The following is a 26186-nucleotide window of genomic DNA, read 5'->3' as shown; positions in this document are numbered from 1 at the left end:
TTGGATCAAATAACTTCATGAGGTCCATCCAGCCCTAGTTCCCTATGATCCTGTCTGAGCTCTGAAGCAAGACAGCTGCTCAGGAACATGGGCTACCCTGAGCACAAACGTATTGCATGCCACCTAAAGAACAGAAAAAGAAAGTCAAGATCACAGGCCTTATTTTCAGGGTGCTCAGTGATCTGGGATCAAAGTATCTAAGAGCTTATCCTATGCTCCATGATGAGCACTAGGGTTGACAACTGATCCTCAGGTACAATGTAATTATCTGGTGCAAGGATAAAAGCTTATGGGAGAAGGAATAGGAATCTTCTGCCCGGTGCAGATGCAAAGCTGTGCAATTGGCTCCCCTGGGAATGGGAGGTACCTGGGATGCCAAGTGGTGGTGGCCAAAGTCACGTCAACCAGGCTTTTCCTAAAGGGGTCACACTCTGCCATTTTTCATTTTTCCAAGTGCTTGATCTGAGACACTGGAGCGTGAATTGTAGCTGTGAGCACTCAATATTTCCAGAACTGAGGTTATCTGGAGCTATGCTTTGACCATCCCCTGCATACACTGATGAATTGAGACCATGGTATCTCAAATTTAGCATCCAAAATTGCTGGATGCCCTTGACCACAATATCTGTGGGTTCTCATATGTCTGTTATTGCAGGTGCTGTGACAATTAATGTGTGCCCAGCATTAATATTATAGTGATGGACATCAGAAAAACCTGTAAGAAAACTAATGGTTCCCTTTTCAAAGAAGCATTTGGATAAATAAGACCCATGGTCTTATTTGGTTAGGGGCCATAGAAACGCTGAGGGAGAAAACCACAAAATGTTAAAGAGACTTTGACTAAGTAAGCACCATTCACTGTGTGCCTGAATAAGGCAGAGTCCTTTCAAAAGTCATGTGCTTCTTCGCAGAGACAGTTTCATAATTCATATGCACAATGAGAGGGAACAGAGACCACCTTTGCTGAGGCGTTTCTTAGCTGCTGGACTTCATAAGCATACCAAGGTAACGAAGTGCCTTTTGTGCATTCTTCAGGCAACCCCTTCGCTCCTCGTTCAGCACTTGCCTCCCATTAACATTCTTTCACGCCACCATGGCTCTGTGCCACTATTGAAATTAGAAGCTCTCTCTTCCAGCCTGTTAGAAAGTTTTAGAGTTAAAAAAAAAAGTGATGGAGTTAATCACCCCCACCCTTTTGCACATTCTTTAGAGAGACCTGAAACAAGTTGAGGTCATCCTTTCTTTACTGCAGCTTCCATGGATTTATGTACATATCTGGGCAGACTCAAGCCAATATCCCAGCTCAAGTATCCTGTACATTTGGGAAAGCTCAGATCTAAGTGCACCCAATATGCATTTGCAATAGGAAATCAAAGAAAGAAACAGTGGTAAATTCACAGAGGATTCATGTGTGCCAAAACAGCCAGGCATATGGCTACATAGTCAGCTGTTGAAGAGCTGGGAGGAAAGGGAGGGGAAAGACATGTACAAACTAGCACTGTGAAGAAATGGGCACCACTTCACCCAGGATATTTGGAAATGTTACACTCACCATGGGGTAAAGCAGGGGCAGGCAATTATTTCCGGTGGATGGCTGCTTACCAAGTTTTGGCAAGCTGTCTAGGGCTGCATAGGTAGCCCCGCCCCTTGACAGGTGCCCCGCCCCCTGGTCACCATCTTGGGACCAGAAATCCCACCTCTAACCTATGGCCTTTGCCACCAGAAGTCCCTCCCCCTCCCCATCCTCTGGGGAAGAGGGTCTGCCATCTTAGAAGGGGAAAAAACAAATTATATGCTAAAAAAATCAAACACCCACAACAATATATTTTAATTTAATTTTAAAAAATATTTCTGTCCTGGTTTGTGTGTTTGTGCTGTATATGTAGAAGTGATTGAATAGTAGCTCAAATGCAGTCTTACTCTTATAAATTGTATGGGGTGTGCAGGGGTGTCAGGGGGTATGGTTGGGTGGATGTGGGGTTTGTGGGGAGCTGTGGATGGGTGGGTATGCAGGCTGAGCATCTGGGCTGAGCAGTAGTGGCACAGAACAAACTGCTGCTCAGCAGGGGGAATACAACCCCTCCCTCTCCCTGTGGCCAGCACTTCTTGGTGCAGTCCCCTGGAGCCCACACAGGGTTGTCCTGTGTCACTGCCACCTCTGGGCTGCCCCATGGGGCAGCGGTGACAGCAGAGAGCAGGCACAGACAGCCCCGTGTGGGCTCCAAGCAGCTGCACCAGGAAGCACTGGCATCTGGAGGGGGTGGGGCCACTTCCCCCCGCCCCCTCCTCCATTGAGCAGCGATTTGTCCCATGCTGCCACTGCTGAGCTTGGGCCCCATGCTGGCTCCAGACTCCCTGTCGGGGATGAGCCACAGCAGCAGCTGGGCAGAAACTGCTGCTTGATGTGGGGGAAAGCACCTCTCCCGCCTCCCCACTCCCACTGCCGGGCAGTTTTTGGTGCAGCTGCCCGGAGCCAATGCCATGCTAGGCTGTGGTGTGGCTCCTTAACTGCCACCTCTGGGCTGCCCAGCATGACAGCAGTGACCATGTGGAGCAGCCACAGGGCAGCTCACAGCCGGCAGTGAAGGAGCTGCACCGCAGCCTAGCACAGAAGCTTACAAGAAAAGGAAAATTGGACAAATGACTAGGGAGGGAATTGCTCAGGCATGCAAGGATGAAATCAGGAAAGCCAAAGCACAACTGGAGTTGCAGCAAGGGATGTGAAAGATAACAAGAAAGGTTTCTACAAGTGTGTCAGCAACAAAAGGAAGATCAGGGAATGTGCAGGTCCCTTACTGAATGGGGAAGGCAACCTAGTGACAGAGGATGCAGAAAAGGCTGAAGTGCTCAATGCCGTTTTCACCTTAGTCTTCACAGGCAAGGTCAGCTCCTAGACTACTGCACCTTGCAGCACAGTTTGAGAAGTAGGTAGGCTGTCCAGGATGGCAGCAGTGACCATGTGGAGCAGCTGCAGGGCAGCTCACAGGCGGTGGTGAAGGAGCCACACTGCAGCCTTGTGTGGCGCAATCTCCAGGCAGCTACACCAGAAACTGCCTGGTAGCAGCAGGGGGGGGGGGAGCAGGGAGGGGGTTGGGAGGGTGGGGAGGGGTTTCCCTCGCTCTGAGAAGCAGTTTCTGCCCAGCTGCTGCTGCCGCTGCTGCTGTGGCTCAGCCCAGATGGGGAGCCAGGGCTCAGGCTCAGCAGTGGCAGCACAAGACAAACTGCTACCCAGCATCGGGGAAAAGTGGCCCGTCTCCCACTGCCAGCGCTTCCTGGTGCTGCTGGTCGGAGCCTTCACAGGGCTGCTTGTACCTGCTCTCCACTGCCACTTATGGCCCATGGGGCAGCCCAGAGAAGGCGGTGACACAAGACAGCCCCACATGGGCTCTGGGGGGCTGCACCAGTAAGTGCTGGCCACAGGAGGAGGTGGGGAGGGGTCACTTCCCCGCCCCCACACCCTGCTGAGCAGCAGTTTGTTCTGCACTGCTGGCTGCTCAGCTTGGACAGGTGAGCTCGGGGTACATGGGGTCATGGTTGCGTGCGCTGGTCCTCACCTGTACTGCATGGCTGGGGCAGGGGACACTGGGAGTGAGTGGGTGCATGGGAGCCAGCAACAGCTGGGCGGGAGCATGAGGCCCGCACTGGTGTCCTGGGGCCAGTGCCAGCAGGGCCCACAGTGGGGCGGCAGGAGCATGGGGTCCCAGCCCGCAGGGGCTCTATGGAGCCAGGCCAGCTCCCCTCTCTCCTTGGTGATGCAGCCCAGCCCAGCTGCATAGACCCTTGTCAATGCATGCCCTACACTCCTGCTGCCCTACTGTGGGCCCCACCAGTGGACACTGGCACGGGCCCTATGCTCCTGTGTGCCCGCTCACTTCCACTCCCCCCCACCGCCGCTTTTCCCACTTTCCTGCCTGCCTGCTGGCCGCTCTGCACCATGTGGCTCCCAGCCACATGGCCGGACCATGGGACTCAGTAGAAGCAGGCCTGGCCTGGCCCCAAGGACTGGGATGATTGCCTGTGGTCCTCCCTAGCTTCCCCACCTCCCACTCTTACCTGAATTTCCCATTCTGGTGCAGGTGGCCATGAATAGCCTCATGGTCCAAGGCCAGAAGCCTCTGCTGGGCAGGGGCTTCTGGCTGGAGGGTGGGTCCAGGCAGGCCTTGCTGTTCCAGGTCCTGCCGTGGCTTCCCCTGGATCCTACTGCCCCTGGCTCCTGTCATCTTTGACAGGCAGCCAGGGGCAGATAAATATTAATTTTAAAAATTTTTTAGGGGCCCCATGGGCCAGATTGAATGGCCTGGAGGGCTGGATCTGGCCCGCAGGCCATAGTTTGTCTACTCCTGGGGTAAAGTGTCACTAAGAGTATAGTATCTCATTTCAGTGCCTTTATCTTTTCCTGGCAGCTAGTCCAACATGGCCTCTCACAGAAACCTTGCTGCTCCATAGGACTTCCTTTCAACATCCCTAGGCCCTTTGAGCACCAAGTCTGACTTCTCTCATTTCACCCCATTAATGGAGACCATTCATGTGTTACTGCCTGCCCAACTCATGTCCCCACTAAATGGGTGCTGACAATTTGGAAAGGAAATCAGAGGATGGCTATGAAAATGGCTAAGCTTGTAAAGCAGGTGTTCCTGCAAGGCCGTACAGCAGCTCATCATTTTATTTTACACTAAAGAAGGCCAAGGGGCTTGATCATAGTCTGTAAGTACTTAGATGGGAAGAAAGTGTGTGATGAGGGTTTTTTTTTTAAATAGCAGACATAAAGGCAAATGGCCAGAAGCAGAAATCAAACTCAGACAAAAAATAAATCTGACTTTAAAAAAATAAAACAAGGGCAATTAGTCATTGTGAGGCTTTAGATAGGGAGAGGGTAGATTATTCATCCCTTATTCTTGATGGGGGGTGGTGGGGGGAGTGAATGTGGTAGAATGAGGTATCTGAGGCACAATCTTCCACAACGGAGGATTCATCAGGCCAAAGAATTTGGCCTGCATTATACTGACTAGATCACTGCAATAGTCCTTTTAACCCTTTACAAATCTGTAGAAACAGAGAGCTCTGACAACCTGGGGATCCCAACACCAATCTGATATGGCTGTTTAATTGGTGTGTAAAGTATCAGAGGGAAAGCCAGTTGCAGTGCTCTAGTAATAGGACAGGAAAACATACACAGATGTGTGGGGACCCACGGCCACAACCTCTGCACGTGGCAGCCCAGCAGAAATCCCCCTCGGCGCAGACAGCACCTGGCTGAAATGAACCTCTGGCACATAGCATCTACTACTACTAGCATTTGGAGCGAAGGTCAGGGACAAAATTGGCCTCAAACCACTTGAGCACCAACTCTGGGAAATGGCGCTGGCACATGAGAAATGACACAGCCGAGTGGGATTTATGACTGACAAACCATGTCCTGAGGGCAGCTGAGCTCCTCGCATTCTCACTCCCTCCAAAGTTTCCACTTCAGCACTTGCGTCTCCCTCCTCCCTCTCTCCTTTGAATTTTGCCCAATTACAAGAGCTACATTCCCGAACTAGTTAAATTTAATTAAAGTACGAAAGATCATCTCTGCACCGGCATTTCTGTAACTCACCCCTCTCTTAGCTATTCTCAGTTTTCTGCGGCTGTCAGCAGCATGGGGTGTGCAACACCATCATCCTGGGAGACTCCAGCTCCTGAGAGCAGATCTGGTGGGCAATGCAGTCAGCCTGCTTTCGCTCTGCTCTCAGTCCAACTGATCAAGGCACTGTAGGCAAAAGGAGCATGTCCTAGTAGCTAGGGTGCCCAAGAGGTGAGCCCAGCTATGGAGCTGAAAATCAGTTGATGAGATTTGAGAGCCTTTAGTGGAAGGATTTACTGTTCTTTGCTAAAAGCAAAAGGTCAGAACAAGAGATTTATCACAGAGCAACCAAGTCTGTCTGCAACTATCTGAGATATGTGTATTGCCTCCACCACCACAGCATCCTGCCACCTCAGACCTTCAGGCACTTCTCTTCACAACTCCCTGAGAGACAGCAAAGTGCTATTAACTCGGCTGCACACATGGAGAGCTGAGGCACGGAGCCAGCGAGTGACTTGCCAGAAGTCTATGAGAAATGGCAGAAACCTGACTCCAAGTTTGAGGCTATTGCCCCAACTATGAAGCCATCCTTCCTTTCAACTTCAGCCGATGTTTCCACTTAGTCCCTCCAAGAGTTCCCTGAAGTTTGCCCTGGTTAGAAACCAAAGCAAATACAAGTGACACTGAAAACGAGTTTATACAGAACACCTCTACAAACCTTACTGCCAGCCAACCCAGAGAGAGAACAAAACAGAGGTGTGTCTGTCCAAGGTTCACAATCTTGCCTTTATTCAATGTTAACCTCTTTTTAGGACACATCTATACAAATCTTTAAAAAACTCCTCTAATATCAAGTGATTGCCCCTGAATAGGACCTGAGTGCATATCTCTGTATTCTTATAAAAGCACTCCTCAACACTGATCCCAAAGCACTTCACTGGCACCCAACTAAACCTTGCAGTGGGTCAGGGAAACAGGTGCTATTTTCCTCTTATGCACAGGAAAAGAGGCATGGCTGAGCTGGCCAAGCTTATGCTGCAATCTTCCAAGACAACATGGTCAGGATCTGGATTTCAGAGTCATTTCCTAGAAGCACGTTGCTCCAGAGTCGCATGGCACGGGTGAGCAATTTGGCATTACCAGCCTTGGACTGCTGTCACTGGGGGACGGGTCTCTAGTTTTACTGCTGGCTTTCCAAAAGTCTGCTGAGTGACCTTTGGCAAATTACTTGACTTCCTGGTGCCTTTTTTTCCCTATTTATAAAATGAGGCTAAAGATACAGACCTCCTTTGCCAATCACTTTGAGATGTAATGAGAATGAAGTGCTATGTGAGAGCTTATTATTACATGATATAGCTATCATGTGTCACGAGATTACTCCAGTGTGCTATGCACACGCAGTATGGCCCATTTCAACAATTCAAATGCTTCTCCCAGCTACCACCAAGAACACGGCAGCACCGATTCCCTTTGCAAATGACCTTAAACTGGATACCTGGAAACTACATTGCATATATTGACAGTACAGCAGAGCACCGATCACGTATGACTTGAAACAGGCTGTGAAATGCCAAATTATTGACCATCTATGCTCAGGTGAGCAAGCAAATGAGCATGAAAAGCTGTCTGGCCTAGGATCACCAGGTAGTCAGAGACCATGCTGGGAGCAAAGCCCATGAGCTCTGACACCCAGCCCTCCTGCTCCAGCTGCTAGCCTGCACTGAATGATTTGCTGGTTCAATTACATTACCTACTCTGCTTTTTCAAGGATGAAGTTGACAGCAAATGTTTTCTGCACAGTGAAATCAATTATGGATGCTTCCCAAAGTGCCACAGCAAAACAGCTCTGTTTCCTCATGGATGGAGGTGGGAGGGGGAAGGAGCAAGGATCCAGCCTGCCTATTCTTTAGGATGCTTTTCAGGACTCTTTTTGTCCCGCTCTTGAGGTCAAATCCTCCCCAGGACCCACCGTGCAACAGTGGTGCAGTGGGTGGCTGGAGCCAGGCAGCGATACAGCTGTTGCTTTTCATGCGAGCTGCCTTTCTGGCATGTGCTCTTGACCAGTTGATTTGGAGTCACAAACGGTCCTTGGGAGCTCTAACTCAGAAGGAAAGAAGTGTGCTATGAATTAATCAGACTGCCAAGGGAACTGCAGGGCTGTGTTGCAACGAGAATGACACCTCCTTTGAGGCTTTTATATCTGGAACAATCATTCACTGAATTTGCCAAGAGATGAAGTAGGATGTAAATTAAACCTGCCATACACTTGACCAAAGATAGCGCATACTCTGACCCCTGTCCCAAGGCATTGATGTGGCCAGCTCTGCGATCCAATCTAGGTTTTCCAGCTCTTGTTGTTATTGAGGTTTGGTCACTTTGGGAAAATTGAGGGATAACTGATACAGTGATTGCGGCCCAAGGGCATGGACACAGGATGTGTTTGCTCTAGTTCAGGAGTGCCAATAGCCCATGGAGCCCTACTATCCGGTCCACCGTGCTATCCATGGGCCTTGGACTGGACCTGCACAGTGCCTGTGGCACACACAGAGCCAGCCTCATGTACTGCACACAGAGCCAGATTTGGCCCACAGACAGGAGATAGGGGTAGGATAAGTTTGACATCCCTCCCCCTAGTGCAAGCTGCCTTTACACTGGTGCAAAGGGGTAACAGGCACATGATGTACTGCCCCGTGCCAATGCAAATCACCCTACTCAGGGGCAGTTACCCTTCATTCTAAGAAGAAGCCACACATCTGCATGGATCACTGGTTTATGGGAAATGCACAGGTTGCCAACACAAAACAAGCTATTACCGACTCCCTGCCACCTACCTACTGGGGAGGTGCTGTGAAGACAGACTGCAGACAGCTACCTACAGAGAACAGATCATTTGTCTGTTCCAGCCATCACTGTAACTACATCAGCGTACAACCAGCACAAGTTTGGAAACAGCCTGGAAGAGCGGCAGAGCCGCAAGCTTCCTTCCCACCCCCACCCCCCTTTGCATCATTCGCTCCGACTCCTGAATTACAACACTTTTCATGTAACCAGTTATGGATAACTGATATTTTATCAACTTGGATGAGGAGCAGGATGTATGTGAAACTCGGGGGACATGGTGGGGAGAACAGGGAGCTGCTGAGGGGGAACAAGAGCAGAAAAGAAAAGGGGGAGAGAGGAAGGTAAGAAAACAGGGCAGAAATATCAGGGCTCCGAAGAGTATATGTTTTTGCAATGCATGATACTAAATGTGACCTCAATAATAAGGATGAGAACTGAATGCTGAATCTCTGCCTACAAGCTGTATTTTCCACTTGATTTTTGCACACACACCTCATCAGACATCTGATGTGCCTCAAGGCAGCCCTGACAGGCCTGATCAGACCCTGAACCAACGGCAGAAGTGAATGACCCTAAAACTAACCAAAAGTCTGATCAACTCAGCCTTGGATTCTCGCCTTCTCCTTCCTAGGACTAAGCAGTATAAAGCAAGCTGATTAAAAGGAGGATGACGTTACCCAGAAAGCTTGCTGAGCTCCACTCTGTTGGGGGCTTTGCCATACCACAGCTTTGATCATACACAAAGCAAGAAAAGGGCAAGAAGATAAAAACAAGAAGAAGAGGGAAAAGGGTAGCTTTACTTATTGTCCCCAAGGACCCCAGCTAAATGCAGAACCTCCCGCTTCTCTCTCCTGCTGGCTCCCATTCCCATTAACAGCAGATCAGACAGAGCACGCTCCTTCCATCTCACAAGGACTTCTGAAGAATCAAAGCAAGAGGCAGGACGTATTGGCAGAAGAGGAAGGCTGCAAGTGAAAACCACCTGCCTGCCCTCCTCCTGCGCCCCACCAGCGGGGGCAGGCAGCATCAGACACCCTGCTTGGTGCTGGAGCATTAGTGAAGTGGAGCTTGCCACAGAACTCACCCTTGCCTCCATCACTGTCTGATGTAAGTCATCTATTCTGGAGAGGTGTGTGAATAGTCAAGCCAGAAAATGTGCCTTGTGGCTTCTGGAGCTCTTAAGCTCTGGATTGTACCATGTTAACACCTTTTAAGTGGCTTAAAGCACTTGTTATTTGGCTTAAAGTTACACCACTACAGGGCAGGATTATGTCTAGACCACCTAATATTGCTCCTGTTCCAATAAGGTGTAGCCAATCTTCACAGCTTTTCCAACCAATTTGAAGTCCTCCAGCATCCCAGGATGCAATGGTCCCTCCTGAGTCAGGGTGAGTGGGGATGTCAGGGCTCAGTGGAGCCAGGCATGGTGCCTCTGCCACACTGCTCACACCATGCAGAGCCAGTCCCATCTCTGTACTCCTCCCTTCCCTACCACGGGCATGTTTCCAAACCACTGGGCCTGAGCAGAGCAAGTGAGCTCCACCACCTTTTCCTGCTGATGCAAGTCCTCTGCAGTGTGCTGCTACTCAAAAATGAAATGCTCTCCTCCAACAGACAAACATACTGAGGCTACAGACAAAAATCATACCGATGCAGTTTAAAAGGAGCAGCAGATGCAGGGCAAATATCCATGTGTCTGCTCTGACCTGGTTGTAATCAGCATCTAAAAGCTGTGATAGTTTAATCCTGTTTCACTTAGTGTAAGTTGCCCCGGTTTCACTCTCACTCACCGTGAAGTAAGAATAGGCACATGGGCACTTATCACAGCTGTCACACAGTAAGTCCCTGCCACCTTTTTGCTTACTCTGTGTACTGGTCCACATGAGAGAGGGCCAGGTGTTCACAAGAGTTCTAGGACAGATTTTCTTGGGCTTTCAGCACCCATAGTTAAGGCTATTTTTTTAGCAGCTCAGGTCCAAAGTAGACATTAAAGTGCAGATTTCCAAGTTTGTTCAGTGCCCACTAATGCCTCTTGCATCAGGTCTAACTAGATTTTTCAAAAAGTCTTTTCATATTTCTGGCCCCTCATAGACTTTAAATAGGAAATGAGCCATTCTGAGAACTTGACCTCAAGTCAGTCTGGGAGTTACTGCTATACAATCCTCAAAGCACAGCACACTTCCATCCTTCCTCTCCACGTCTCTCCCCTTTCATAAAAGCAAGTGGATTATGGAAGCATTTGCATTTTGATACACACACATTCAAATGTTAAGGCTTGAACTGGGCCAGACACTAACACCATTCTGCTTACCTTATACATGGACACACAACTTACTACACTCAGGGTGTGTCTTTACTTGCCACTATGCCACCGTTGTTACTGTACCGTCATTTAGTACTTCCTTTTGGAAGTCCTAAAAGTGCAATAGCAGCTAGTGCTGTACCGTGCACACAATGCACAGTTATTTTTAGACACTGGTGATAGCATGTCGTTATGGCAGTGTAGCTGCAGTATCATGGGTTTTGCCCGCAGATGCTATGTCGCTGTAGTTCATTGCTATGGCAACATAGGCTGTGCAAAACTTTGGGTTCTCACAGAGGAGATTCAGCCCAATTCTGCAGCCAAATCTCCGAATCGAACCAGGGGACCAATTAAAAGGTCTGAATTGATTTGAAGCTCTTTGAATCAGTGCAGAAAGGATTTGGAAAGCTTCAGTGATTCAGGCAGTCCCCTCTGGCAGGGAGCTGGACCTGGACTCCATGCTGGCAAATAGGGGGTGGGGGAGGCCAGGCCCCATCCCCTGCCTGCTCTCTCAGCCCCCCTGAGCATCCCCTAACCCCCGCCCGCTCTCCCAGTGCCCACCATGGCTGCCCCTCCCGCCCCAGCTCCTGGCCCTTTAAAAAAACAAACAGAAAACCCCGAACTCACCCGCTGCTGCAATGGCCTCGGGGCTTCTGGGGGCTCATGCAAAGGCCCCCACACAGTGCAGGGCAGTGGGGGGCAGCGGGGATCGCTCCCACCTGGCAGGAGCTGGTGAGTCAGGGGTCAGGGCTTTTTTTTTTTTAAGGGCTAGGAGCTGGGGTGGGCAGGACAGCCATGGTGGGGCTGGGAGAGCAAGTGGGGGTTGAGGGCTCATGGCAGAGCCCCACCACATGGCATGGGGCAGTGGGGGGAGCAGCAGGGATCTCCCCCTGCCTGGGAGCAGTGCTAAGTGCAGGCTTTTCATTTTCAAAGAGTCGGGAGCTGGGGCTGGGTGGGGCTGGCAGAGCAGGCGGGGGATGGGGCCTGTGTGATTTGGAGATTCGGCTGATTCGGCACTGTCTCCCGAATTGGCCAAATCTGAATCCAAAGCCAATACTAGCCACTTTGCCCAGGCCTACAACGTAGCACCATGTATAGATGCGCCCTTAGTTACATATACAGGAAGCACTATGCAGAACATTCAGAGCAGAGTTAATATGGCTAGAGCACGTTTTAACTGACCTGAGTCTCCATACAATTTACACCCACGTGGAGAGCAGGATTCATCCCCATGTCCAAATCCCATTAAGCTTAATTTTCCTTGCTCCATGCACATCCTGCCCTATCCAGGGGACTCCAGTTCATTTGCTGTGCTGGCAGAGTGCACCCTGGGTATACACAGCTGCGATAGGGATGGTAGCAGCTGATGGAAGGCATGAGCTTGTCCAGCACACACCGTAGGCCAGGTGGAGAGCTGGTGTTGTCTTGCTGGCAGAGAGAAGGGACACTGCTGACACAAGGGAACTACTCCAAATTGGGGTGGCAAAGCTGAAGGTCTGTCAACAAAATCATGTAGTGTAGATGAGGCTCTGTGGTACTAGACGCTTCAGTGAAAGGGGCAGGGTGACCCTAGGTTAGTCCTTGCCTCAGTTTCACTTCCCACCCTGTGCTTATCTGATATATTTGTGCTCCCGTTGTTCCAGAGCAGGGGCCATCTCTCCCTACATGTATTCGTGTAGCACTGTGTGTTACATGTCTACTCTCACCTAAGGCACTTAAGGTCCAACCTATACAGCTATAGGTATTCTTGTCACTCGTAAGTCCAACCTTTTTCAAATCTGTTAAGATCTTGGCCTCACCAATGCCTTGCCTTGTCTAATTGTGCTTCAGCATAAAAAGTATTGCCTTTGGCCAGTTTTGAACATTTTTTTTTCCCATTTCATCTCCACCTGTGCTCTTTTGCTCTTGTATTCTCTATTACTTGCCAGCTGAGTGAAGTGACATTTCAGAAAGGTAAACTTGGTTTTGCTGATGCTGAAGCAATTTTCCAGGCTGTGGCCTTTCAGAGGTAGGTGTCAGGCCTGGCCTTCCTCCATCAAGGACACTGGAGGCACATATTGGCGAGGATCTGTGACCTCTAATTTTTATTAAGTCTGCACATACAGTCTGCAGGGGCACGGATACTTGCTACAAGGCCAAGAGGAAAGGCCAGTAGCTCTGGAATGCTGCTACCCTTTTGTTATCACTGCTGCAACATGCTGCTGAGATTGAGGGGTATTTTTAGACTGGAGGAAGAGATGGGGGATTTATTAGAATGAATTTTATTAAAATGGAAGTGACATAAATGCCAACAGTGTGGCAGCAGGTCTCTCTCCTCCCCCTGCTTACACAAGCCTCTCCTTTTCATCCTCCTTTGGGAAAGGAATTCAGTTCTGCTTGGACAAGTGCAAGCCTTTGACCGTGACGGGTCAGGGCTGGCGATGGCTTCATGCAGCTGTTGCATTTTCTTGGTGGGCTACAGGGTGGGATTCTAGGAGCCCGGGGCTGGGGGTTGCTGGCAGTCTGCATAGAGATCAGTGGCATGAGTGCCTTGCCAGACAACAGCAGAGAGAATTTATTGCTACATCTGCAGCAGACCATACATCTTGCCATGGATAACAGGCCTGTCACCCAGTACCCAGCAACCAGGAGGCAAAGTAACACAGTAGGAAGGCTTCAAGCATGAATTCAAACCTAGCCTGTGACAAGCTTCCTGTATGACCATAGCCAAATCCATCAGGGAACTGAGGCAGAGAGAAGCTACTTACCTCCGTTGCACAAGACCACTGCCCTTCCACTTGAGATTGAGAGCAGCTCAAATGTTGCCATGATGGGGGCCATGGAAGCACCAAGACTGAGCTTCAGATTTCAATCTTCCTTCCTCCCTGATTAGCAAGCATAGAAGAGGCAGCTCCAGAATGGGGTAACAAGGGAGTATTTTACATCAGCAGTAGCCAACAAATTGAATTAATAATATTTTAAAATGAAAGAGAGCTCTGGTGGAGGGGCTGTGTGTGCATGTGCATAAGCAACTTGTTTTCTGGAAATATTAAGCTTTCATGAAAAATATTCAAGTCAAGTGTTTCATGAAACAGTTAACTTTTCCCTTTTAGAAGAAAGAAAAACTAGTTAAAATGCTCATTTCCAACTTGTTTTGACAATTTTGAGTCTATTTCAAACCAGAAAAATGGAGACTGAAAAATCTGCAAAATTTTGCAGAATATTTTTTTTAAAAGAACATTTTCTGGCCAGCTCTAAATCTGACCATCTGGCTGCTTCAGAAGGCATGCACAAGGAAGGCCAGAATAACAGCAGCTGCAATGTAGGCGGGGTGAAGGAAGGGCATTCAAAGAGCTTTCTGAAACAAAGATAACAAAATCCTGACCTGGAGTACAGGCAGAGATGGGGTTTATTGTTGTCCTGTTGCTTCAATCAAGGGAGTACCTGGGCATTAAATCAAGACTAAGGGCCCACTGCAGGTTAGCTGCTGTAGAGATACAGTAGGCCCATCCTTCAGACCAAACAATTGCACACAACATTTCAGTTTATAAAAAGAGCAACATGTATTGCAAATGGTCCCAGTGAAAAGGCACCTTCCCTCTCATTTACACTCAGAGATATCTTGAACTTTGTTGAGATTCAGATACGGATATCCAGCCACAAGAGGATATGAGAGAAAACCATCCACTGGAAACCAAACAAAATCCAAAATAAGTTTGCCATAGAACAATGGACCATGTACTAGGAGTTCACTGATTTTTAGTCCAAGTCAGAAGCCAAATGGCAAAATTTTGAGTGCTCTCTATATACAGCTTTGTTACTCTATGAAGGTGTGTATCTACCTTGCCTTCTGATCTTTTGAGACACACACCTTTAACAGAAAGCCCCTCGGCTTCATAACATCCTAAAGATTTCCAGGCCTTTCAAATCTTGCTGGGGTTACTTGATCCCAGCTGACTTCATAGATTCATAGATGTTAGGGTCGGAAGGGACCTCAATAGATCATCGAGTCCGACCCCCTGCATAAGCAGGAAAGAGTGCTGGGTCTAGATGACCCCAGCTAGATACTCATCTAACCTCCTCTTGAAGACCCCCAGGGTAGGGGAGAGCACCACCTCCCTTGGGAGCCCATTCCAGACCTTGGCCACTCGAACTGTGAAGAAGTTCTTCCTAATGTCCAATCTAAATCTGCTCTCTGCTAGCTTGTGGCCATTGTTTCTTGTAACCCCCAGGGGCGCCTTGGTGAATAAATACCAATTCCCTTCTGTGCCCCCGTGATGAACTTATAGGCAGCCACAAGGTCGCCTCTCAACCTTCTCTTGCGGAGGCTGAAGAGGTCCAGGTGCCCTAGACACTCCTCATAGGGCTTGGCCTGCAAGCCCTTAACCATACGAGTGGCCCTTCTCTGGACCCTCTCCAGGTTATCCGCATCCTTCTTGAAGTGTGGCGCCCAGAATTGCACGCAGTACTCCAACTGCGGTCTGACCAGCGCCCTATAGAGGGGAAGTATCACCTCCTTGGACCTATACGTCATGCATCTGCTGATGCACGATAAAGTGCCATTGGCTTTTCTGATGGCTTCGTCACACTGCCGGCTCATGTTCATCTTGGAGTCCACTAGGACTCCAAGATCCCTTTCCACCTCTGTGCCCCCCAGCAGGTCATTCCCTAGGCTGTAGGTGTGCTGGACATTTTTCCTCCCTAGGTTCAGCACTTTGCACTTCTTCCTGCCTATGGGGACTTCCTGCCTGGATCTGATGATCTCATGAACTCCCTTCCAGCCCCTAATGTCTATGAAGTCTGTGAAATCTCATCTTGCCACCAGGGGGTTGAGGTTTGGCTCACAGCTTGGCACCTTCATTTGGGCGCCATAGCTTCATGGAAGGTCCTACAGCCTTATACTCTGTGAAGGTCAGAAGATAACAGAAAAGGATTTGAAGCAAGTCATTATGCTTACATGTTATGGGAATAAGAGACATATATCTGAGGACTCTTCATAGAAGACTTAGGTATTTAGCAAGACCTAATATGCTCATCTGCAGTAAGGCAGACACACGTCTCCAGTTTGCAGCAGAGGCGGAGAAGTTAAATGAGCTACTTAAGGTCACACAATATGTCAGGTTCTTTGAGATGCAAGTTTAGTATAAACAGAGGCCATCAGTGATCTACCAAGAGCCATGGGTTGCCTTTTGTCATGCCCCTGGCATAACCTGCTCTCCAGGGGCTCCTCTACCTGGGGACAATCTGGAGGGTTAATTCAGATTAATTTTCAAAGTGGATTAGTTAAACTGTAGTGACCCTTGTGTGGAAAGATTAATTCAGAATTAAAGTGGCTTTAATTTGATTGATCTTACTTCACTTTGGAAGATTTAGTTTAATTCACTTCCATAGCTAAAGCTAATCCCCTTTAAATACATGGCTTAAGTTAATTCAAACTAACTTTGCCAAAGTATCGCTTTGGTAAACAAACCTCAGAGAATCAAAGGAACGCCCATGACTCCAATTGATCTTCCTGTTAAGTAGTCCCTAACAAAGGCTTGAAGACAACTACTTCACTCTGACTCCTACGAAGTGGCAAGAGCTGGCTAGTTCCACAATGATTTTACCTCCCAGCCTGAGATTAGGTACTGTTGACTTGCCTTAGTTGTCCAAGGGGAACTGGAGCAACAAACATCACCCAGCTGACAAAACAGTTGCCCCAGATTTGCTACTAGGGGTTAGCAGAGAGGCAGCATTTGGACTCCCAGCCTTTTTCCTTTGAAAGCCATTTTTTGGCTTGGGTGTACAGGCAAAATCATTAGGGCTAGGGACAGACATTAAACATAAACTTGTTTAAGTGATCAGAAACTGGTTTAAACCTGTAACAGAACAGATGTTCAGTGCACAGAAACCAGTTGAAAATGGCTGAAACTGCTTTGAGATCAACCTGGTTGAATGTAGTATCAGACTTCACTGATTTGTGTCAAACTGGTTTATGCAATGTCTGTTCCAGACCCCTTCCTGATTTAACTTAAACCAGAGTTCCCCAGCATCCCAGATGCTTTGCAGCCCTGTGCTGTGCTCTAGCTGCCTAGCTCCCTGGCTAGAGCCCCTGTGGAGACTGCAGGCACAGCAGTGTCTGCCTAGCTTCCCCTTGCCCCACTCCTTACCACTTGCTGCTCAAGCAGGGATTCCCCACCCTCCCCTCTCCCACAGCATGAACCATAGCCAGCATGTGGTATGCTAGCTAATGCTGAGAGGTGTCTGTGTAAGGCAGACAGGACAAAGGCAGAAAGGACAGGGTTGGCTTAGGGCTTTTTGGAGCTAACCAACAGGTAGCTGGTAATGTCCCTCTGTTCCTTCCTTGGAAAAACGTTGTTTAAGAAGAGCTTGAACTAATGAAAGGCTTTTGTTTTCTTGCTGGGGTGCTAAATGCTGTGTTATCAACTCCCTGCTGGCTCCCTTGTTGGTCAGAAGCAGCGGGAGGGCAGGGGGGACCCCTCCCTAATCAGAGCATCCTGCCAGGGCCTGGCCACATCCCCTCTCAGCTCAGCACTATAGAAGGGAAGGGAGGGCTGCTCTAGCACCCCCTGGCTTCCAGCCTGAGCCACTGCAGGCTTCTGCCTCCATTTTCTCAGTCCAGAGAGAATGGCTGTGCACTTGCAAACCGGTTCAGCCTCACCAGGTTAGACTAACCTGCAAAGATTGAATCAATTCAGGCTCAGGCATTTTGAATGTCTGTTCCTAGCCCAGGAGAGAGGAGTGGAAGGTCAGGGAAAAAGGAGATTTAATTTCTTCATATAAGTCTGCCGGCAAGGAACAAAACAAAACACCCAAGAGCACCTGACAAGAGGCTCAGCCATTGGAATCACGTTATTGGCATCACAGGAGCCAGCTTGGATTGAATTATTGGCTGACATTTGAAAATGAAAAAGCTGAACAGGAACTGATATGCTAGCACAAGAGTGAATGAAAAGGCAAAGATGAGTGAACAGCAAGAAGAAGGGAGGATTCATACATGAATGGACAGTGACAGGCAGCTTGAGGCTGCGGGAGATTATCATCTGCATCTCGCCCTATGGGAGAGAAACTTTGAAACAAGAGGCTTCTGCCCACATGCCTATATTCAAACAACACTTGCAAACTATTTCCCTGAGGCTCCTTTCAATGTGAGCCTATTGTCATGACAATAGCAAACAGACTGTATTACAAAACAATCTATCCATCTGGTTATGAACTTTTTGAAGAGGTGTAGAGAGGACAGAGGGAAGAGGAAAGTTATACCAAGATGGGGCAAGTCTCAGGAAGTTGTCTTCCATAGTGGTGTTTTGTCAGGATACATGATTTTCTGTGTCTTCCACCAAACATGTCTGCAGTACAGCCAGTGGATTTACACCTGATCCTAATTAGATCCAGTCTTTTTCCGCCTTCTCAGACTACTCATATTGACAGATTAAAAGGCATCTGGTTCATGCCTTTGGTTACCTGTAACAGAAAACCCAGATAGAGATGATGCACTTACTGAAAACTGATACTGGTTTAACTAAAATAGATCCATGTTATGCAAAACCTTATTCTAGATATATCTCAGCTGGTTGATAAGCAATAGTGAAGCTGGTTGAAGTGCATCATTTACATTAGAAATTTGCACTGCATGAACTAGATATACCTTTAATTGATTTCATTACACTGACATGCATTTCCTGGTGCAGGCAGGGCACTAGATTAAGAACAGCTGAGCCCTCAACTACAAACTGTTAAGAGAGTATCAAATGTCTCTTAGCATCGAAACCAAAGAAATAATGAGTTTCACCTTTTCCAACTTAAAAATGGTTGGGAGCTCTTTATGATTTACTTTGACTTAATCAAGCTGAGAAATGTACAGAATTATTTCTACAAATAATTACTTATTGATCTGAAAGTTACTAGTGAAAAATTGCTTACGAGTAGAGCAATTATTCAAACAACATTAGTTATTTTGGGATTTGTGACACTCAAAAAGTCATTTTTTGGTCCATTACTGACTATGGATAACACAGCAATTAGGTTTCTGGCAGTGGGAGAATGATGGACAACCTATTACAAGCTCCAAAACTTTTCTTCCCTCCAATGACCATTCTTCAAGGTTTGCTTATCATGTTTTGAATATATTAGTTTGAATCTATTTGAGGTTAAGATGGGAGTTAAGCAAGGCTGCATCATCGCTCCGCCACTCTTACTGTGATACTACACCTGACCACCAACAAGCTGCCAGTTGGCGTGAAGATAAACTACTGCTTTGATAATATAATCTCAGCTGACTCCAAGCCAAAAACAAGACCACCCTGACCTCAGTCATTGAGCTCCAGTACCCTGATGATGCTGTAGTCTGTGTTCACTTGGAAGCAGACCTTCAGGCCAATGGTCGACATCTTTACCAAGGCATGCAAAAAATGGGATTGATACTTAATATTCAGAAGACTAAGGTCCTCCATCAACAAACTCCCCAGCTCCAGTAAATCAGATTCTTGATGAGACTCTGGAGAACATTATTTCCCATATTTTGGAAGCCACCTCTTGCAGAAGGCCAACATTGATGAAGAAACCCAACATTGCCTCAAATACGCAAGTGCAGCATATGGATGCTTGAGGAAATGGGTGTTCAAAGATTATGATATCAGATCTGAAACCAAGCTCATGGTTTTCAAGCAGTCATGATCCCTACCTTACTTAATGGAGCTATGTCTCCCGTATGTTGTCCAAGTCTATCTCAAGGCACTGTAGAAGCAGCATCAATGCTGCCTGAGGGAGATTCTTCAAATCCAGTGGAAAGATAGATGCACCAATGTTAGTGTCCTCTCACAAGCAAACACCATGAGCATCAAGGTGATGATCACCAGCTTCGCTGGGCTGACTGCATCATCTGGATGTCTGACTCCAGATTCCCAAAGCAAGTTCTATTCTCTCAGCTGAGTTAAGGTGTATGCTCAAGAGGAGGGCAGAGAAAGTGTTTCAAACACTTCCTCAAGGCCAGCTTGAAAAAAAATGCAACATCAGTATCAACTCATGGGGTCACCCAGGACTGCCCTAAATGGAGGAAAAGTCTTCTGCAAGTCTCTCAGGGCTTTGAAACCTTATGACAACAGAAGATGGAAAAGCAGGAGTGGTAGAAACAGCATGTTGTGGACCAAATCAAGAACCCATAGCAACCCACCTCACATGGAAACATGTGCCAGAGCTGCAATAGAGTTTCTCAATCCTGGATAGGCCTCATCAGCCATCTTTGGACCTACAGATAAGACAATCATGGAAGACAATCATCCCCGCCTGCAAGGGACTGCTGATGATTAGCAACAGGAAAATCAATAGTTTTATGAATTAATATTCATGGGTAATTTGTCTGAAGTTTTTATTGAGCTCTAACTAGCATAGTGGTATCAAAATGAACATTTATTTTCTCCTAGACATGCAGATGAGAAGACTATGGCAAAACTTGCTGAGGTGGACAAATATTCACTGCCCGCGTCTACATGAGCAGTGGACTGTGCAGTTGTTTCTATGCAGTAACATCCCCAAATATTTTTTTTCAGATGCTACTGAAACAATTGTCAGCTGAGTCACCCTATCTGGTCCTAAAAGTTGGTGAGTAGAAGATCGCCCCTCAAATGGTAAGCAGTCAACCTTGCATGGTTGCTTACAGCAGGGAATCCCTGCCCAGCTGCGGGCTTATTGTTAGCTGCCCCACTGATGGATTGGGGCAGGGGACAGGGACCTGCAGCTCTTTCCAAGCCCCCTGCTCCCCCAGTTGGGGAGCTGGGGCAGAGAGCTCCTTGCTGCTGTGGCAGCAGGACATTGTCCCCAGCTGGGCTCCAGTAGCAGCAGGCAGCTCCCAGGGACAGGGAGCAATCTTCCAGCCCCTGCCAGGAGACAGCTGTCTTCTGGCCTCATGCCAGCCCCTGGGATAGCACCCAAAGGGTGCCTAGAGATCCCCCTGGCTGTTGCAGGGGGACTGTGAAGGGCCAGCAGGGCTGGAAGCAGACTGCTGCCATGAGCAGCAAATCTGCTCCTACATCCCTGCACGTGTAGATGCCTTCCCAGGGTGGGTTTACTCTAGAGTAAACCTACCCTGCATCATTTGCATATATAGACATTCCCACTGTGTGGTGAACTCATTTCACTTGCGGCTAATTTTGAATTCAGATCACTAGGTCACATAAACCTAGTGCTGTGTTATTTTGCTTTACACCCTATTTTTGTGTCAGGCAAACATATAGTTACCAAGAGTTTTCCAGTAGCAGTGGAAAGGCTGCTTTCTCCACCTGCTTGCATGCAACTCTGCCCTAGTTTTTAAACAGAGAATGTAAGAAGGCAAAATAAAAGAAGAGTAAAAATAAAAAACAAGATCTTAAAGAAACCAAAAAATGGAGCAGGAAAAGATCAACCAAAACACAACAACCAAAAAAAATCCATACACCACACACACCAGAAGTTAGAAAGTGGTGCAACTGAGCATTTCTTTTCACTGCAGAAAGCAAAACATTTTCCACCATAGAGCCCAAAGACATGACCATATGAACTGGGGGATGGTCTAGGGCCTGCATGAGATCCTAGTGCTTTCTTCTAAGTGAAGATTATTCCCCTCAGCAAATGCTGGGCATACACATACAGAAGCCTGCCAATCAACATGTGGCAGCTCCCAGGAAGGGGAGCAGATGCTAGCTCTTGCCATCCATAACAGGCATTTGCCTCTCTGTGCCTTGGCTGGTACTGCTGGTGAACTGCACATGCCCTGTGCAGATGCAGCCATACAGAACCACAGAAAGCAGCCAGCAACTTCATTAATTAAATGACAGCTCTCTGCTTTCCTCTTGAGATTGAGTGCACAGGACCAAGTGGTTTTCTTGGCCAACCACATCTAAGTTCCAGTTGATAAATAATAAATAAATCAAAGATGACAATCCCCTTCTTCACTCATCTTTGTGGGATTCAGTTTGCTTTATTGGACAAACACATCTGAGCTACATGTTCTTATACCCCTCATTGTTAAAACAGGGTTATGACGTGTGTCCCAAGTATTTTGTGTTGTGGGACTCCAGCAGTGGAGCACATCACTGTTTCTTTTGCCGTTGACTGACAGCTGACATCTGCCCATTTGGTGCTGCACTCTAGTGAATAGCTGTATGACCAAAAGGCACTGGTCTTTTAGATTTTAACCCTGGTTGGGGTACGGACATGTCAGGGCACTGTAGACAAATCATGTACAGATCCAAACCTCCATTCAGAGGAGCAGAATGAGACTTGCCTCCTTTGAGGGATTTGTGAAACCTGACTAAATGAATTGCATTTCAGGACATGATTTTCAAATGCTCAGACACAATTCCCACTGAAGGCACAAGCCGGCTCCCTTTGGCACCTGACAAAAGCCACATGGAAGTGCAAACTAGCCATGCTGGTGAATAGCAGAGGTGAGTACAAAACTCATGATATCAGGCACCGGCCCCAAGTTGACCCATTTTGATTGTTGATCTCTAGTGATTTTTCTAATGCTGGCTGTCTAGAGAAAGTGGATGTGGTATTTTAAAGACATCCAACTCTTTCACAGTGAAGGGTTTGATGGGCATATGCTATGCTACCCATACCCTCTGCACCTTCCTCAAAACCTAGAGATACATCAATGGGGGCCTTTCCACCTCACCCAATTTTTCAGAGGTGTCAGGACCCCCACGCTGCGGTGCAGATTGTGCACATTTGGCACCTCTGAAAAAGAAAAAGCTGTGGAGAAGGCTGGGGTGCAAGTGGGACAGGAGAAGGGGGCGGATGACACAGACACCAGTCAGGGTTTTAGTCTTTAGCCACTGCTTCTCTTTAATAACTGAGCTAATTATGAGCCTCTGAATTTGATATGCTTAATGCTTCCCCATCTCTCCATAGGCTTCATTTAGCATCAGATGCTCGCACTTGGTTAAGAGCTTTAAACAAAGAGGAAAAAAGCAGCCTACAGATAAGCTGACACTATAAGGCTGTTGTGTGTGTGTGTGAGAGAGAGAGAGAGAGAGAGGCAATGCTCAGGCACAGTGGCCAACAGCACACAGGTGAATTACTGTAAGTCAGTAACCAAGGAAACTAATTGGGGCTGCTAGAAACTGCATTGAACCTCATTGTTAATGCTAGAGTAGCTCAGGGAAATGAGATGCTGCCCACTGCACCTCTCAGCGTAGCGCCGGCGTACAAGAACAGCTGGTCCAGCTGCACACAGGAAGGTCCTGGTCTCCACAACTCCAGAGAGACTCCAAGGTAAATGGCATCAGAGGAGCTACTCCTGATTCACAGAGCGACAGGGAGCACCCCATGCCTCAGCAGGTTCACACCTTCCATACGGCTTAACACAGCAATGGACTCCAGTTTGCGGAAGGGATTTTTTTTCCCCTTTCCTACTCGCTGAGCTCTGCGTCAACTAGCGTAACGACATGTGGGCTGGTGCATTGTCACAGTATGTCCTGGTCTGCTTGAATGCAGGAACTCGGGTTGGCAGAGCTAATTCAGTTCGAGTCCCTCTCTGTGCGTCATGCTCGCATGCACTATCATGCCAGATCCTGAGCTTAGTTACACAGGCATTTTCTTTTGAAAGGACTTCTAAACCAGATTTTACTACCATTTGAGTGAGATAAGAAGCAACTTCAGCTACAGTTGACTGTGTGCAGGACTTAAGGGCAAAACATTGGTTTCACATGCAGAGGAATTATTGTTTGGAATATTTTCTTTTTGAACCCATAGGAACCAACAATATCTCCCATAAGCCACAAGATGCTTGGACTCCTTACATTTTCACTGGGTTAGTTGCAGAGCAAAAAGAGAGGAGTTTGCATGTAAAGGAAAGACACAGATGTTACAAAGCTTGGCCCGGCACACTAGGAAATGCCACTGGAAAGGAACATAAGAAGAGTTTCAGACCTCATGCAAAAGGCAAAGATTTGTAAGGCTACCTCAGTTTCCCAGAGGCTCTCTCACTGCTGAAACACTGCTTAAAGCTTCTAAAGCCTTATTCTCCAAGGAGCTGAGCAACTGCAGTTGGCAACTATTTTAGTATTGCAGGATCAGTCCTTACAGGCACCGAGCAGTTAGACAAGTGCTTCAGAGATCTTTTTTTATGCTGGGGGAGGAGAGTTGCTCTTAAGCATCACATGGGGCATCCGATAGTGTACCCAGTCCAGTACCTTAAGGGGAAACTTGTTTTAAGTAGATAAACATAAGCACATCCAACTTATGCAGAGTTTAGTGAAAATTTCTGGCATGAGAATGGTATGAATTTTACTTGTAAATACCATGAGCTCCATCCACACAAAGTACAGGGGGAAGAGGGGGTGTTGAAGGGCTGGAGGGGACATATTCCACCCCAGCCCACAGAGATGGTATAATACATCTGAGCTGCCCAGAGTTAGAGTTGTAACAACACTCCCATAAACCTAATTGGCTAGAGGGTCACACCCAGAGAGTCGTGGTGGATGGGTCGGTTTCGACCTGGAAGGGTGTGGGCAGTGGGGTCCCGCCGGGCTCGGTCCTTGGACCGATACTCTTCAATGTCTTCATCAGCGACTTGGACAAGGGAGTGAAGTGTACTCTGTCCAAGTTTGTGGATAACACAAAACTGTAGGGAGAAGTGGACATGCCGGAGGGCAGGGAACAACTACAAGCAGACCTGGACAGGTTGGACATATGGGCAGAAAACAACAGGATGCAGTTCAACAAGGAGAAATGCAAAGTGCTGCACCTAGGGAGGAAAAATGTCCAGCACACCTACAGCCTAGGGAATGACCTGCTTGGTGGCACGGAAGCGGAAAGGGATCTTGGAGTCCTAGTGGACTCCAAGATGAACATGAGTCGTCAGTGTGACGAAGTCATCAGAAAAGCTAATGGCATTTTATTGTGCATCAGCAGATGCATGACGAACAGATCCAAGGAGGTGATACTTCCCCTCTATCGGGCACTGGTCAGACCATAGTTGGAATACTGCGTGCAATTTTGGGCGCCACACTTCAAGAAGGATGTGGATAACCTGGAGAGGGTCCAGAGAAGGGCAACTCGTATGGTTAAGGGCTTGCAGGTCAAGCCCTATGAGGAGAGACTAGGGCACCTGGACCTCTTCAGCCTCCGCAAGAGAAGGTTGAGAGGTGACCTTGTGGCTGCCTATAAGTTCATCATGAGGGCACAGAAGGGAATTGGTGAGGTTTTACTCACCAAAGCGCCCCCGGGGGTTACAAGAAACAATGGCCACAAGCTAGCAGAGAGCAGATTTAGACTAGACATTAGGAAGAACTTCTTCACAGTTAGAGCGGCCAAGGTCTGGAACGGACTCCCAAGGGAGGTGGTGCTCTCCCCTACCCTGGGGGTCTTCAAGAGGAGGTTAGATGAGTATCTAGCTGGGCTCATCTAAACCCAGCACTCTTTCCTGCCTATGCATCAGACTTGATGATCTATTGAGGTCCCTTCCGACCCTAACATCTATGAATCTATGAATCTAATAATACTCCTGTGTTATTAGTTACACATTTCCACCTCATCCAATTTTCCAGAGGTGTCAGGACCCCCAGGCTTCAGTGCAGGTTGCGGGCATTTAGCACCTCTGGAAAAGGGGATGAGGGTGGCAGGGAAGGAAAGCATGCAGTTGTGAACAGCCAATCTGTACCCTCTCATTAAAAAGGTGAGACCTATATAGCATTGGTATGGAGTCTACCTCTTGGTTGAATACAAAATGCCATATACTCCCTGGACATCTGCACTGGATATGAGTGGGTGCAGAGCAAGATAATCATTGTAGAACCACTGAATTAGAGGATTTTTTTGCACGGTTCCAAGGCACTTGGGAAAAAATATAAGATTGTATTAAATCCCCAGCGACATCGCTTTCTTTTCACAGTTCTTGAAAATTTTTGTGCCTTTTGTGTGTGCACACAGAAGTTCTTCAGTGTATCTTGTAGCATCTCTTCAGGTTTATATCACAAAAGCCTTTAGAATTTTTAGCCCATCCATTCCTGATTAAAAGAAGTATTAATAGGAAACATATTTTTTGGAGATTACTTATAGATCTAATAAAAGTCACATTTGTAAAGGAAAATGCCTCAATCCTTAGAGCTCACAGTCTCCTGTTCTTCACACAGCTGCACTGCTAGTCTCAGCCTCAAGAGAAACTTCAATGCTCCTCCTGTTTAACAATTCATGCTAATCAGTACTTCTCTGCCACGATAAGTGAGAAAGAAATCTGCATTTGCTCTGCAGAGGAAATAATTACATGGCCTCCCTTTCTGCTCCTTCTTTAAAAGGTGTGTTGCAAGGAATGGAAAGAGCCAGTGTTGAAGAGGAAAGAGATAAGTATGCTTTGAAAGAGAACATCTCTCTTGCAAGTCAAATGGAAAATATATGCATCGCTATGTAACAGATAGAGCCAAACTGCACTTTCTGGCATTACTCCAGATTTACTTCAGAGCATTTGGCCCTTGAACTTTGGTTTCTTCTTGTTATGCCTGACATGATAGGAAGTATTTGCAT

General features: G+C 47.6%; 1 long non-coding RNA gene across 2 annotated transcripts in view; it reads left to right on the top strand.

Moving 5' to 3' along the window:
- The window catches only part of LOC109283771 (uncharacterized), a 49765-nt gene that overhangs the window by 9759 nt on the left and 13820 nt on the right, over positions 1 to 26186 (top strand). Inside the window, exons 2-3 of one of the 2 annotated variants that reach the window (XR_002091047.2) lie at positions 20234 to 20311; positions 21993 to 22108. This is a non-coding gene — a long non-coding RNA (uncharacterized LOC109283771). The remainder of the gene's footprint in view (positions 1 to 20233; positions 20312 to 21992; positions 22109 to 26186) is intronic. The other variant, XR_002091046.2, reaches the window with a different exon arrangement.

Source organism: Alligator mississippiensis, chromosome 16 (assembly GCF_030867095.1).
Source record: "Alligator mississippiensis isolate rAllMis1 chromosome 16, rAllMis1, whole genome shotgun sequence".
Taxonomy (NCBI): Eukaryota; Metazoa; Chordata; order Crocodylia; family Alligatoridae; genus Alligator; species Alligator mississippiensis.
This window is presented reverse-complemented; position numbering and strand designations above follow the sequence as displayed.